The sequence below is a fragment of the Pinus tabuliformis genome, chromosome 9, assembly GCF_031772625.1.
Source record: "Pinus tabuliformis cultivar Carrire ecotype Pingquan chromosome 9, CPIR1, whole genome shotgun sequence".
Classification (NCBI taxonomy): Eukaryota; Viridiplantae; Streptophyta; class Pinopsida; order Pinales; family Pinaceae; genus Pinus; species Pinus tabuliformis.
This window is the reverse complement of record NC_142307.1, coordinates 1,474,934,330-1,474,946,227: the sequence shown is the minus strand read 5'-3', so window position 1 is coordinate 1,474,946,227 and position 11,898 is coordinate 1,474,934,330. Positions and strand designations below refer to the sequence as shown.

At 36.8% G+C, this 11,898-nt stretch overlaps 1 pseudogene; it reads left to right on the top strand.

Moving 5' to 3' along the window:
• The first annotated feature begins 787 nt into the window (after positions 1 to 787).
• On the top strand, positions 788 to 10,909 carry LOC149154187 (UDP-glucuronic acid decarboxylase 4-like; annotated as a pseudogene).
• The last annotated feature ends 989 nt before the right edge of the window (positions 10,910 to 11,898 follow it).

Below are 11,898 nucleotides of genomic sequence, written 5' to 3'. Positions count from 1 at the left end.
GTTGGACTCCTCTATCACTGCTCTATAGCTGTGATCTGCTCCTTCCCGCTGAGACTTGCTTCAATCTGTTTGCAACCTGAACTCTGCAAACAACTTTCAAACCAGAGAAAATATCATCTAAGACCTCACCTTCAAGATCCTGTTGATCTTGCTTCACTTCATCAACTGCACTTGCATATCTGCGCTGCAATCTTCATCAGTTCCAAAATCTGGCATTCATTCATCTCATGCAATTAACTCAATTAAAAAAAAAACTTGCTTCTTCACACAGAGCTATTCCTGCTCTGATACCACTTGATGTAGGTCTACCCTGCAAATCCAGAATCTTTACTCTTCTCATGCATATAAAAATGCATCTCTAAACATTTGCCTAGATAAGACTCCTTCTGGCAATTAGTACACACCTCAATTGGGGAAGCTCCTCAATTTCAAGTCATAAACTCAACAATCTTCGTTGTGGTACTCGTTTTGTACCAGTTTTCCCCAATGCTGAACTGTGACTTCCATTCATCCATCATCCTCGAATTGACAGCTCCTTCTCTACACCCTTGACTCCTGGCGTAGGAATTCTAACACAAACGAGCATCGATTTATGTAAATCGATCTGTCTTCATCCGTCGAATTTGCCACTTCTGTAAAACATTATTTCAGAAATTATATAATTTGACCTCTGCCTCATCACGTCTGGAAATAAATACAAACGACCTCAACTGTAGTTCCCACATGGAATTAGACATTTCGTTATCACACTATGACTTGTCAATTGTTTGATCGATCACCTCATTCGATGGCACACCCAGCGACAACTTCGATTAAGCCAGCGCTGCTCCATTACCCTGTTCTACGTGTCAACGGTTCAATCTCAGGCCAGAACTTAACTTATCAAGCCAGATATAAAACATTGTTTAATGTTTAACAAAGTTAACACATTTCAATACTCAATGCCTACGATTCATAACAGGAGATTTCCATTTGCCAATTAAACTCTCAGCAATCGTTATATGTCCTTCCATTCAAAATGTAAACTTCTCTCCACCTGTAAATCAATAGTGGTTCTAACATCGGATTTCAAACCTCTGATCCTACTTTACGCTTTTCAAACCAGAATTATATTGATGCTCAGTAGCATGAAACATGAAATGGTCCTATTCAAAATATACAGAGCTTAAAACAGATATGTGCCCTTTTAGTGCAAACATAGGTTTTAATTAACAATGATCCATCACTCCTTGGTTTCTCATTCGGTTCACATGGATTCACCATTCAAGCCCAATTACAGGAATTTAATACACAATTTCTGAATTAATCAATGCAGTCCTAAAACACAGTTTTCAATGAAAATTACTTACAAACTTTGTCTTTTCCAGACCAGATATTCAACTTTCATGGCCTTTTCAGTTGCCTGGAGGCTTACAGGCTTTTTGGTTGTTCCAGCCTCACCTCTCCTCTCTCTCCTATTCTACCTATCCTTTTTTTTTTTCAAAAAAAAGGAAGTTATACATCAGTCATACCTAACTACTTTTTCCCACACATGAAGAATTAGTTATTCAGTTATAACTCATCATCATTTAACTAAACTTGACCACTTTTAACTACCTACCCTTACTGAAATTAACAGAATTTAACAACTAAGTCTTCCTCAAGTCTTGCATTTAGCCACAACATGTGACCACCCCGTCACATTGCTGGCCCAAGTCTAGATGCTCCTGCATCAAAGTGCCCCTAGGTTTGAAGAGAAAGTCCCTGCGAGTTGTTGTGACGGGTGGAGCTGACAGGCTCATGGCAAGAGGCGACAGTGTTATTGTTGTCGACAATTTCTTCACAGGAACGAAGGAGAATGTTTTGCATCATTTTGGCAATCCTAGGTTTGAACAGATAAGGTATGATGTTGTGGAACCCTTATTGTTGGAGGTTGATCAGATCTACCATTTGGCTTGCCCCGCTTCCCATGTGCATTACAGACACAATCCTGTGAAGACTATCAAAACTAGTAATGTGGGAATCTTGAACATACTCAGACTTGCCAAGCATGTTGGGGCACGTTTTTTGCTTACAAGTACTAGTGAGGTTTATGGAGATCCTCTTGAACATCCTCAAACTGAAGCTTACTGGGGCTATGTTAATCCCATCGAAGTCCGCAGTTGCTATGATGAGGGTAAGAGAACAACCGAAACTTTGACTGTGGATTATCACAAGGGAGCAAATGTTGAGGTTCAGATTGCTCGAATCTTCAATACATACGGTCCGCGAATGTGCCGTGATGATGGTCGGGTTGTAAGTAATTTTGTTGCTAAGGCTTTGCGCAAGGAGCCTTTGACAGTCTATGGAAATGGGGAACAGACACAGAGTTTCCAATTTGTTTCTGATCTGGTTGAAGGCCTTATGTGACTTATGGAGGGCAAACATGTTGGTCCTTTCAATCTTGGGAATCCTAGAGAATTTACAATGTTAGAACTAGAACAGGTTGAAGAACGAAAGGATGACTCTAATAGTGATTGGGACATTCCATTGCTAATGGAAGAAAACAGTGAGGAAGATGAAGAGCATGAGCAGAAACAAGAAGAAGAAGTAACAGGAAATGTAATCAATAATGCAAGCCCAGAAAAGGCTGAAATAGACAGATTTGAGGTAAGTCCCCTACCAAGGAGGTCAAGTAGGAATACTCGATTACCTTCTAAATTGAAAAAATATGCATTAATGTCAAAGTTTTTAAACATTGTAGAACCTGCAAATTATGAGGAAGCAAGTAAATTTGATGCATGGAGGGCTGCAATGTATGAGGAAATAGAATCAATAAATAGAAACCATACTTGGGATTTGGTTGAATTCCCTGAAGGTAAAACCCCCATAGGATGCAAATGGCTGTATAAACCAAAAATAAATGCAGATGGGAGTATAGAGAAACTTAAAGCTAGACTGGCAGCAAAGGGTTACTCACAGAGAGAGGGAATAGATTTCGATGACACCTTTGCTCCTGTAGCCAAATTAAACACCCTTAGAATGCTAATTTCCTTAGCAACAAAACACAAATGGCAGCTACACCAGCTAGATGTTAAGTCTTCATTTCTGAATGGTGACTTGAAGAAAGAAATTTATTTAGTACAGCCTGAAGGTTTTGTGAGAAAGGGGTAGGAACATCTTGTGTGTAAATTGAAAAAGGTACTCTATGGTTTAAAACAGGCACCCAGGTCGTGGTATGAGAAAATTGACTCATTTTTTGTACAACATGGCTTTCATAGGAGCTTGAATGATCCAAATCTGTATACCAAGTTTAATAAACAGAGGAAAATTATTTTGATTTCTTTGTATGTAGATGATATGATCATAACAGGGAATGCTAACAATCTGATCAAAGAAATTAGATGTCACAAGTGTATGAGATGGAAAGACCTCAGAAACCTTCATTATTGCTTGGGATTGGAGGTATGGAAAGACTCTGGACAAACCTTTCTTACTCAAGGGAAGTATGCCAGAAGCTTGCTGGAAAGGTTCAAAATGGAGCAGTGCAGATCAACAACAACACCATTACAACAGAACTTAAAGTTGAGCAGTGACGACGGTACTAAAGAGGTGGATGCAACCATGTACAGACAACTAGTTGGCAGTTTGATATATCTGACTACAACTAGACCAGATTTGGCATATTCTATTAGTGTGTTGAGCCAGTTCATGTCAAAACCACTCGAAAGTCACTGGGTCGCAGCAAAAAATGTGTTGAGGTATCTTAGTGGTACTAGTAATTATGGCATTTTGTACACTGACACTTCTGATGTTATTCTAGCAGGTTTTTCAGATTCTGATTGGGCAGGTAACTTGGATGATCGAAGATCTATCACAGGTTACACATTCAGCATTGGATCCGAGGTCATAGCATGAAGCAGCAAAAAGCAGAGCACTGTAGCTCTGTTTCATCGAGATAAACCACTGTCAAAAGAGATATGTGTTTAATATTGTAAAACTTGTGTTAACATGGCTGATATTTTTACTAAGCCTCTTGGGCATGTAAATTTTGAATTGTTTAGAGGGATGCTAGGAGTTCAGGATAATCCTTTCTCCATTAAGGGGGGGAGTTGAAAATAATTAATATTATTTTGTATTAATGGAGAAATGGTTACACAAGTTGTAACGTATCTCCTTAGTTTAGGATTTGTTCCTAGAGTGTAGGAGTTTGGTTGCAACTTCCTGATCTCTAGTAATGTACTTAGTGATGTAATTGCTCTTTTGATGGATGTAGAGTGTACGGAGAGAGTTCTCTTTGTTTGAGTGCAGTCTCCAGGTGCAGTACTCACCTATGAGCTGTAACTCCTTCTTTTTCAATTCAAGTCTGATTTTTATCTATTATACGTAAGACTGTATCATCCGTTTTGTTTGAAGAAATTCGTTTGTCGAAATGATTCCTTCACAATGAAGGATATGTTTGCCCAATTATTCCTGCAGAATGAGTTTGCCGGAGAATAATTCAACAAAACTTCATTCATTTATATTTTTGCAAATACATTTTTATAATTAATAAGTTGTTAATAAAATTAAATTATCAAATTTAATGTCTAAGTAGACTTGAATTTAATTGTTTTTTTGGTTGCCTAATCAAATCCGAAACTTCATCTTGATGGGATATAATTCCTCACCACCAAGCTAATCGTTGATCGATATATTTCTATAGACATAATTTAATTATTGTTAAAAGTATTTATGCGGAAAAATTTAATTATCGTTAAAAATATTTATGTTTTTTCTTTTTTGGGTTTAGAGTATGCATTAAAATTATTTTTGTTTGGTTAAGAGTTGGTATTTTTTAGATTTAAGGAAAGAGGTTAACAAACTTATAACCCAAAGTTATCTAGCAGGAGTGAAAGCTCTCCCTCTTACGGATCTTATGATTTTCCTTGAATAATGGCCATGAATTAAACTTCATTAGTGAATATGCCTTTACTCTTGGGTTTCATGTCGATTCATTATATCAGGTCGATGGAATTCTGCTAGGTGTCATGTCTTACGACACATCTCTTCAGTGCAAACTTTGGCATCAGAGGTTTTCCCAGATTCATTATAAAGCTCTACCCGAGTACAGAAAGAAGGTGCATGTGTTGAAGGAAAGCTCAAAAGGGACCCATTCCCCTCAAGCCAAAGAAAGACCTCCAATATATTATAGTTGGTTCACTCAGGCATCACTGAGCCTAGCATTAAGAGGGAGACTACTACTCCACATACTCCTGAGCAGAATGGTGTGGCGGAAAGGAAGAACCGTACGATTGTGGAAACTGTCCAGAGACTTCCGAAGCTTCTATGGGTAGATAATGTAACAATGCCTGATGTGGAGGAACCCATGGATCCTATTTATCCACCTGAGCATTCCCCTTCTAGGAAGAGGCCTTCATGGTTTAGGGGGGTACTTGATGATGCTGAAAGACATGCTGCACCCCGAGGAACCTTCCATGAAAGTAAGAAACCTAATAGGTATCAGGGATACCTGACCATCATGAGCACGATCATACAAAATGAGCCTTCATCATTCTCAGATGCCGTCAAGCATCAAATATGGAAGGATCCTATGACCGAAGAACATGAATTTATTATGATGAATGATGTCTGGGAAGTAGTTCGCAGACCCCCGGACGAGAAAGTTGTCACTTCTAAATGGCTTTACAAGATAAAGCATGTTTAATTTTTTTAGACAAATTAGAGAATACAAATCACAATTTTCAAATACCCAAAACACTACAAAAAAATTAAATATATGTTTAATTTTTTTGCAGTGTTTTGGGTATTGCAACTCCAAACTTTGATCAACATGGACCTTCAAACCTCCTCTTCTGAACTGCGCTGTAGGTTCATCTGGACCTCCTCTGAAGGCTGCAACTTTTGGTGGTGGAATCAAGCCGATCCGACAGTCGGTTTGCGAGATATCAACTGCCCTAGTTTTGATGATGAAGCTGCTAATGCTGATGCTGCTGATATAGGGTTTTCTACTGCTGATATAAATCAGATTTATTGTACTATTTATCTCTGCTAAATTATTGAAGATAAAAGAAGATTTGATCAAAGGGTTTCCCCACAAATTGTGGGGTTTGTCCCTGGCTAGCTGCCACATCTTGCGTCTCTTGTCTTGGTTTGTTCTCTGTTGATCATTTAATGTTCTATCTGCACTTTAATTATGCACATGTGATTGCTAATCTATGAATAATAATAAGAAAGAAAAGTAAATTGCTCTAAGCATAGAACATACCATAACTTAACATGGTATTGGAGCTGAGGTGAAGACAAAGCCCGAGCAAGAGCAAGAGCAATCACCGAAGAGAAGATTGGCAAGGCTATCCTAAAAGAACTATGTGGTCCTCAACACTCTTTCCTACCGAAGACAAGCTCCGTGAGAAAGCTGACTATCATGGATGGAAGATGTCTATCAATCTAACCCTAGAAGATCAAGGAGTGTTGGATCATGCGAGAGACAATATTGGTGAGCCTCCATCAAATGGATTCGTTGCTGCCAGGAACAAATAGAAAATCAGAGAAGTCAAAACAAAGAAGATAATTTCGGGACTAAATAAAAAAGAAAGGCTAGATCTAAGGGTGGAAGAAAAGGACAATGTTACATCTTCGATAAATTAGGTCACTATGCAAGGGAGTGCCCTGATAGAAAGGACTCACACCGGGATGATGATCAAAATCCCTCTGATGGCAATCAAAGAAATGAAAAATTATAGCAAAGGTAAGAGGAGTGCTGGGAATTAAGGAAAAAGACAACCATTCAAGAAGGCTAGAAATTGCAGGATGTATTAAATGCACTTGACCTCAAAAAAAACACCTTGTTTCCATCTGAATACAATTAGATTTGTGGGTCTACTCTTTCTTTTTCTTCCCAAGCATAATTCATTGTTTAATATCTTTCCTAAATCAAAACCTTGTTTCCATTTGAATACAATTAGATTTGTGGGTCTACTCTTTCTTTTTCTTCCCAAGCATAATTCATTGTTTAATATCTTTCCTAAATCTTCTCCGTGAAATAAAAAAACATAGATAACGTCAGGGTGCTGGCGATATTATACGTAAGACTGTATCATCCATTTCGTTTGAAGCAATTCGTTTATCTAAATGATTCCTTCATTGTGAAGGATACGTTTGCCCAATTATTCCTACAGAATGAGTTTGCCGAAGAATAATTCAACAAAACTTCATTTATTTATATTTTTGCAAATACATTTTTATAATTAATAATTTGTTAATAAAATTATATTATCAAATTTAATATCCAAGTAGACTTGAATTTAATTGTTTTTTTGGTTGCCTAATCAAATCCGAAACTTCATTTTGATGCGATATAATTCGTCACTACCAAGCTAATCGTTGATCGATATATTTCTATAGACATAATTTAATTATTCTTGATGGGATATAATTCCTCACTACCAAGCTAATCGTTGATCGATATATTTCTATAGACATAATTTAATTATTGTTAAGAGTATTTATCTGGAAAAATTTAATTATTGTTAAAAATATTTATGTGTTTTTTTTTTGGGTCTAGAGTATGTCTTAAAATTATTTTTGCTTGGTTAAGAGTAGGTATTTTTTAGACCTAAGGAAAGAGGTTATAACCCAAAAGTATATAGCAGGAGTGAAAGCTCTCCCTCTAACGGATCTTATGATTTTCCTTAAATAATGACAATGAATTAAACTTCATTAGTCAATAAAAAATGTCCTACCAATTTAACCACTAAATTATGATAAATTTTCCATTAATTAAAAACAAAAAATCTATTATAAAAAGAATAACACAATTAGAGAATAAAAATCACAATTTTCAAATACCCAAAACACATTGCAAAAAATTAAACATATATTTAATTTTTATATACCATTTAAGAATTAATAATAAACACTTCAAAATTATGTTGCTCAAAAGAGGAATACAAACTTTTGTCTATGAATTTGTCTAAAAACATCAATATCTATAAGTATTCAATATCATTTTAAATATAATAATTTAGAGTCTTCAAACAAATCAAAAACGAGTTTAATTATTTATTACAATACTAAAAACAAGTGCTACATAATAGTTAGTAATATAATAATTTAGAGTCTTCAAACAAATCAAAATGAGTTTAACTATTTATTACAATACTAGAAACAAGTGCTACATAGTAGTTAGTATCTGCGGTTTCATTTAAATATACTAATATTACAATTTAATAAGTGGATGATGGATTTGTAACAAATATCAAATATAAGGAAAACTTAATGAATAGTAAAACTTGGTTCACCAAATTATTGAATATATAATGTTTTCACTCTCAATAATAACTATCCCAAGTAATATTATAAAAAGGTTGTAGAAATGGTAATCATAAAGCAAAATAAATAAATAGTAAAATTTAGTTCTAAAAACTACTCAATATGTAATACCTAACAATTATTATGTAAATAGATATTGCATATAATGAAAATAATTTATATTTTTATTCTTTAAAACATTTAAAAAAGAATTATCATTTTTAATTACAAGTGAAAAAGAAATTTAAATTTAATATATATATATATAATATTTTCTTTTCACTTGATAATTTAATGATATTTTTAATGCACTATAATTTACAATGAAAGCCCAGAAATTAATATCTAATTTGGCTACTCATATCTTAAATGACAATCAATTAATTTGAAAACCAAGAAAGAGATTATAATTTGACATTTCGATTTTTAATTTAACTTGCATGTAAAACCATTGATTATAAGCGAAATGGAAACGGACCGGACCATGAATTATGTTGCAGACTAGCCAACGAATTGCTAGATTATAAGCAATGAAATAGAATTTCAATGACGCAATATTTACTTTTGTTCAGACTCAGATTTATGGTATCCAATCGTGCATAACTATAAACATAAATAATTTGGATTTTTATTTCAAATTTCTTAAACAACCTAACTGTCAAGCTGAGGTGCAATCGAAATCTCATTGCCCTTCAATGGCTATCTACAAAACATTATAGTTGACATTGGTATCATGTTAAACAAGTACACTCCATTGTTGAATTGAGGCTTCAACTTGCCCTGACGATGATACACTCCATATTAATTGAATTTAGATCATTGTGAAATAAGTTGTTCACTTTAAAGTAATAAGCAACATTTGTGTTTAGTTTAAAATAATACGCAACATAGTGTTTACTTTTGTCATGGATTTAACAAATTACAGTAAGAAGAGTATGCTCTAATAATCTAGAATCAAACAATAAATAAAAATTGATAAATGTCATTTAAAAGTATAGTCCATGAACGAATGAGATACTTGCTAGCAAATTCTAAAGTGGATCTCTGTACATACACTCAGTAATCAATTAAGTTGAAGTGACAATAGGTGCAGTGTTCGGAAGAAGTACGTCATTATCTAGAGGAAGTATGTTACTCTGTGGAGGAAGTACGTAAGTAATCGGTTACAAAAAAAATATTATAGTAAGATATTATAGAATAGAAACAATCATATTTTAGAAAAATAAATTTAATTGTTATTAAATCATAATAATAAAATATTTATCTCCCGATCGGGATGAGAGAGGGTGTCAGAGGCGATAGGCCTTGAGATGACATGGTTAGTACCAGGGGAATAATTATCGCCACCACCCACATGCTCAAGGCAGGGGGTGTGGTGTCCTTAGCCATGAATGCATGAGCAGTGGGCTGACAAGGTGGTAGAGGGAGGAATAAGGAAGGGTGGCAGAGATGAGAATGGCATTCAATGTGCTGGGCAGGGGAAATTCGTAGTGGAGAAGGAAGGTAGTTCAAAGTGGAAGAGAGGCAGACGATTCTTATTTGCGGGTTAGCAACGACTCTCTAGTATGTACTCCAGTTGCACTCATGTATAATTTATATGTTCTCGTTGGGTTCTTGCGGAAATTACATGCGCTGGTGGGGGTTCTGCTGGGGGGAAGGGAGAGGCAAGAGGCCATCCCAATTGGGCTTAGCACTGTGAGGGAGAAATAAGGGGAGGAAAGGGAGGGCCATGGCCCGGCTGTATGTTTTATTTATATTGATTTTAAGCCAAAGTCTTGGCAATGACATGGATAACACTAGGTCAAGCCGAGATACAAGCACTTACCTGTTTTCTCAGATGGGGGGTATCAGGGATAACCGGCATGTCATGTGTGGGGGGGCAAGTAGTGCTAGGAGAGGAAAGAAAGAGTCACGGGCAGGGGGTGGAGACATTAGCAATGTCAACAATTCGCTGAGAAAACCCTAGCATTTCCATATGCATGGTAGCAAGGGCACATCCAGGGACATCGGGTGGTATAAGGGACAGAGGGGCAAGCAAAGCCTTGGTAGGTAACTACTCGATGAGGGTGTGGCATGCGAGTATGACAACAATTGCAAACTTAGGATCCAGATAGGCTTGAATTCCTGGCTCCAGCTATAGGGGGATGACAAGCAACTGCACCATGGCAAGGGGGAGGGGCATAGTGAAGAGCTTGGATAGCCGTGCTTGAAACCCAATTTCCCTGGCCACTTGTGGGCATAAGGATACCTTGACCCACCGCAGTCCAAACAGGGCAGAGACGTAAGGCATGAGAAGTCACGTCTGTATGATGCAAATGGAATGATTAATCTAACATTGTTTGATTGTCTATAGGGCATTGAGGAACAGGACATGGCTCCAGCAAAAAGAGGGTGTGGTCATGGCATTAGGGGCCCAGCCCCCTGGGCAGTGAAGAGACCGAGCACGATGGAATGCTGCAGGGGTCACAAGCCTGTTGAGAACCTCATAGCACAAGTAGCTGCAACTTATAGGGATGAAACAGATGAAGGTATCCATAAGCTGATTGATGACTGGGAAGCTGAGATAAAACAAGAAAGGGAACCAGATGAGGAGATAGAATGGTGGAGGACGATGGTTCCTGACCCAGGGAATACATGAGGTAGAATTACGCAATTCAAACACACCCTGTACTTGTACTTCTTGATGAAAATTATGCTTGGCAAAGCAATGGAACAAATTTATGTGGGGATGGCAGTCACATTGCAGGGCTTGCCCAATTATAAAAAAGACATGGAGAAAATCCTATTTCAGTTGCACAAACAGGACATCAGGATGGATCATATTGACCGTCACATCCCTTGCATCATGGAGCTATATGGAACACCAGAGGAAACTGCTAAAGATCCTGTGCCTGTAGCCTCAGACTCCAAGGAGCAAAATGTCAAGAAATATTAGCTTCATTATGCTTGGTTTTCGTTTATGTGGGTAGATTTTAAATTTTTTGTTGTTTATGCAGTTGTTATAGTTATATAGTATTTGGACATGAGACTGAGACTTACCTAGCTTTGCTAGAAAGCCTTAAGCAATTTTGTTTTTGGACGGTGTATAATGCTGACTGGTGGCCAATAGACTAGGTTTCCCCTTGGGGCAAGTTGAGGCCACTCGGTAAAACTGTGTGGTGTAAATTTGCCTTATATATATGTAAAAATTGGAAAATAGGGCCAAAATTCATGTGGTTCATCTTATTCATGGCTGATAATATGTTCATTAGATTCCTCTCATTGAAAGGTGGAGGATTGATATAAATATCATCCGATTCCGATAAATATTCATGGAGATATGAATTTATTTTGATTACGGAATTATTATCAAGCCGACCTACAACTCATGTAGGCTCAAAAGCCCAACAATCGCATCTATTCAAACATCAACAATTGTGTATAAATACAAGAGGACTTTTCCTCATTTGCACTCACTCATCTCATCACATCTCTCTCTCTCCTGCATAGAAAAGGGGCTCTTCTCTGCTACATAGAAAAGAGTCTATCTCTCACACATGTGGAAGGAAGCTGCTGAAACTAAAGCTGCAACTGCAGATCCAAAATTTGACCAATGTGGACCATCAAACCTCCTCTTCTGAACTGCAC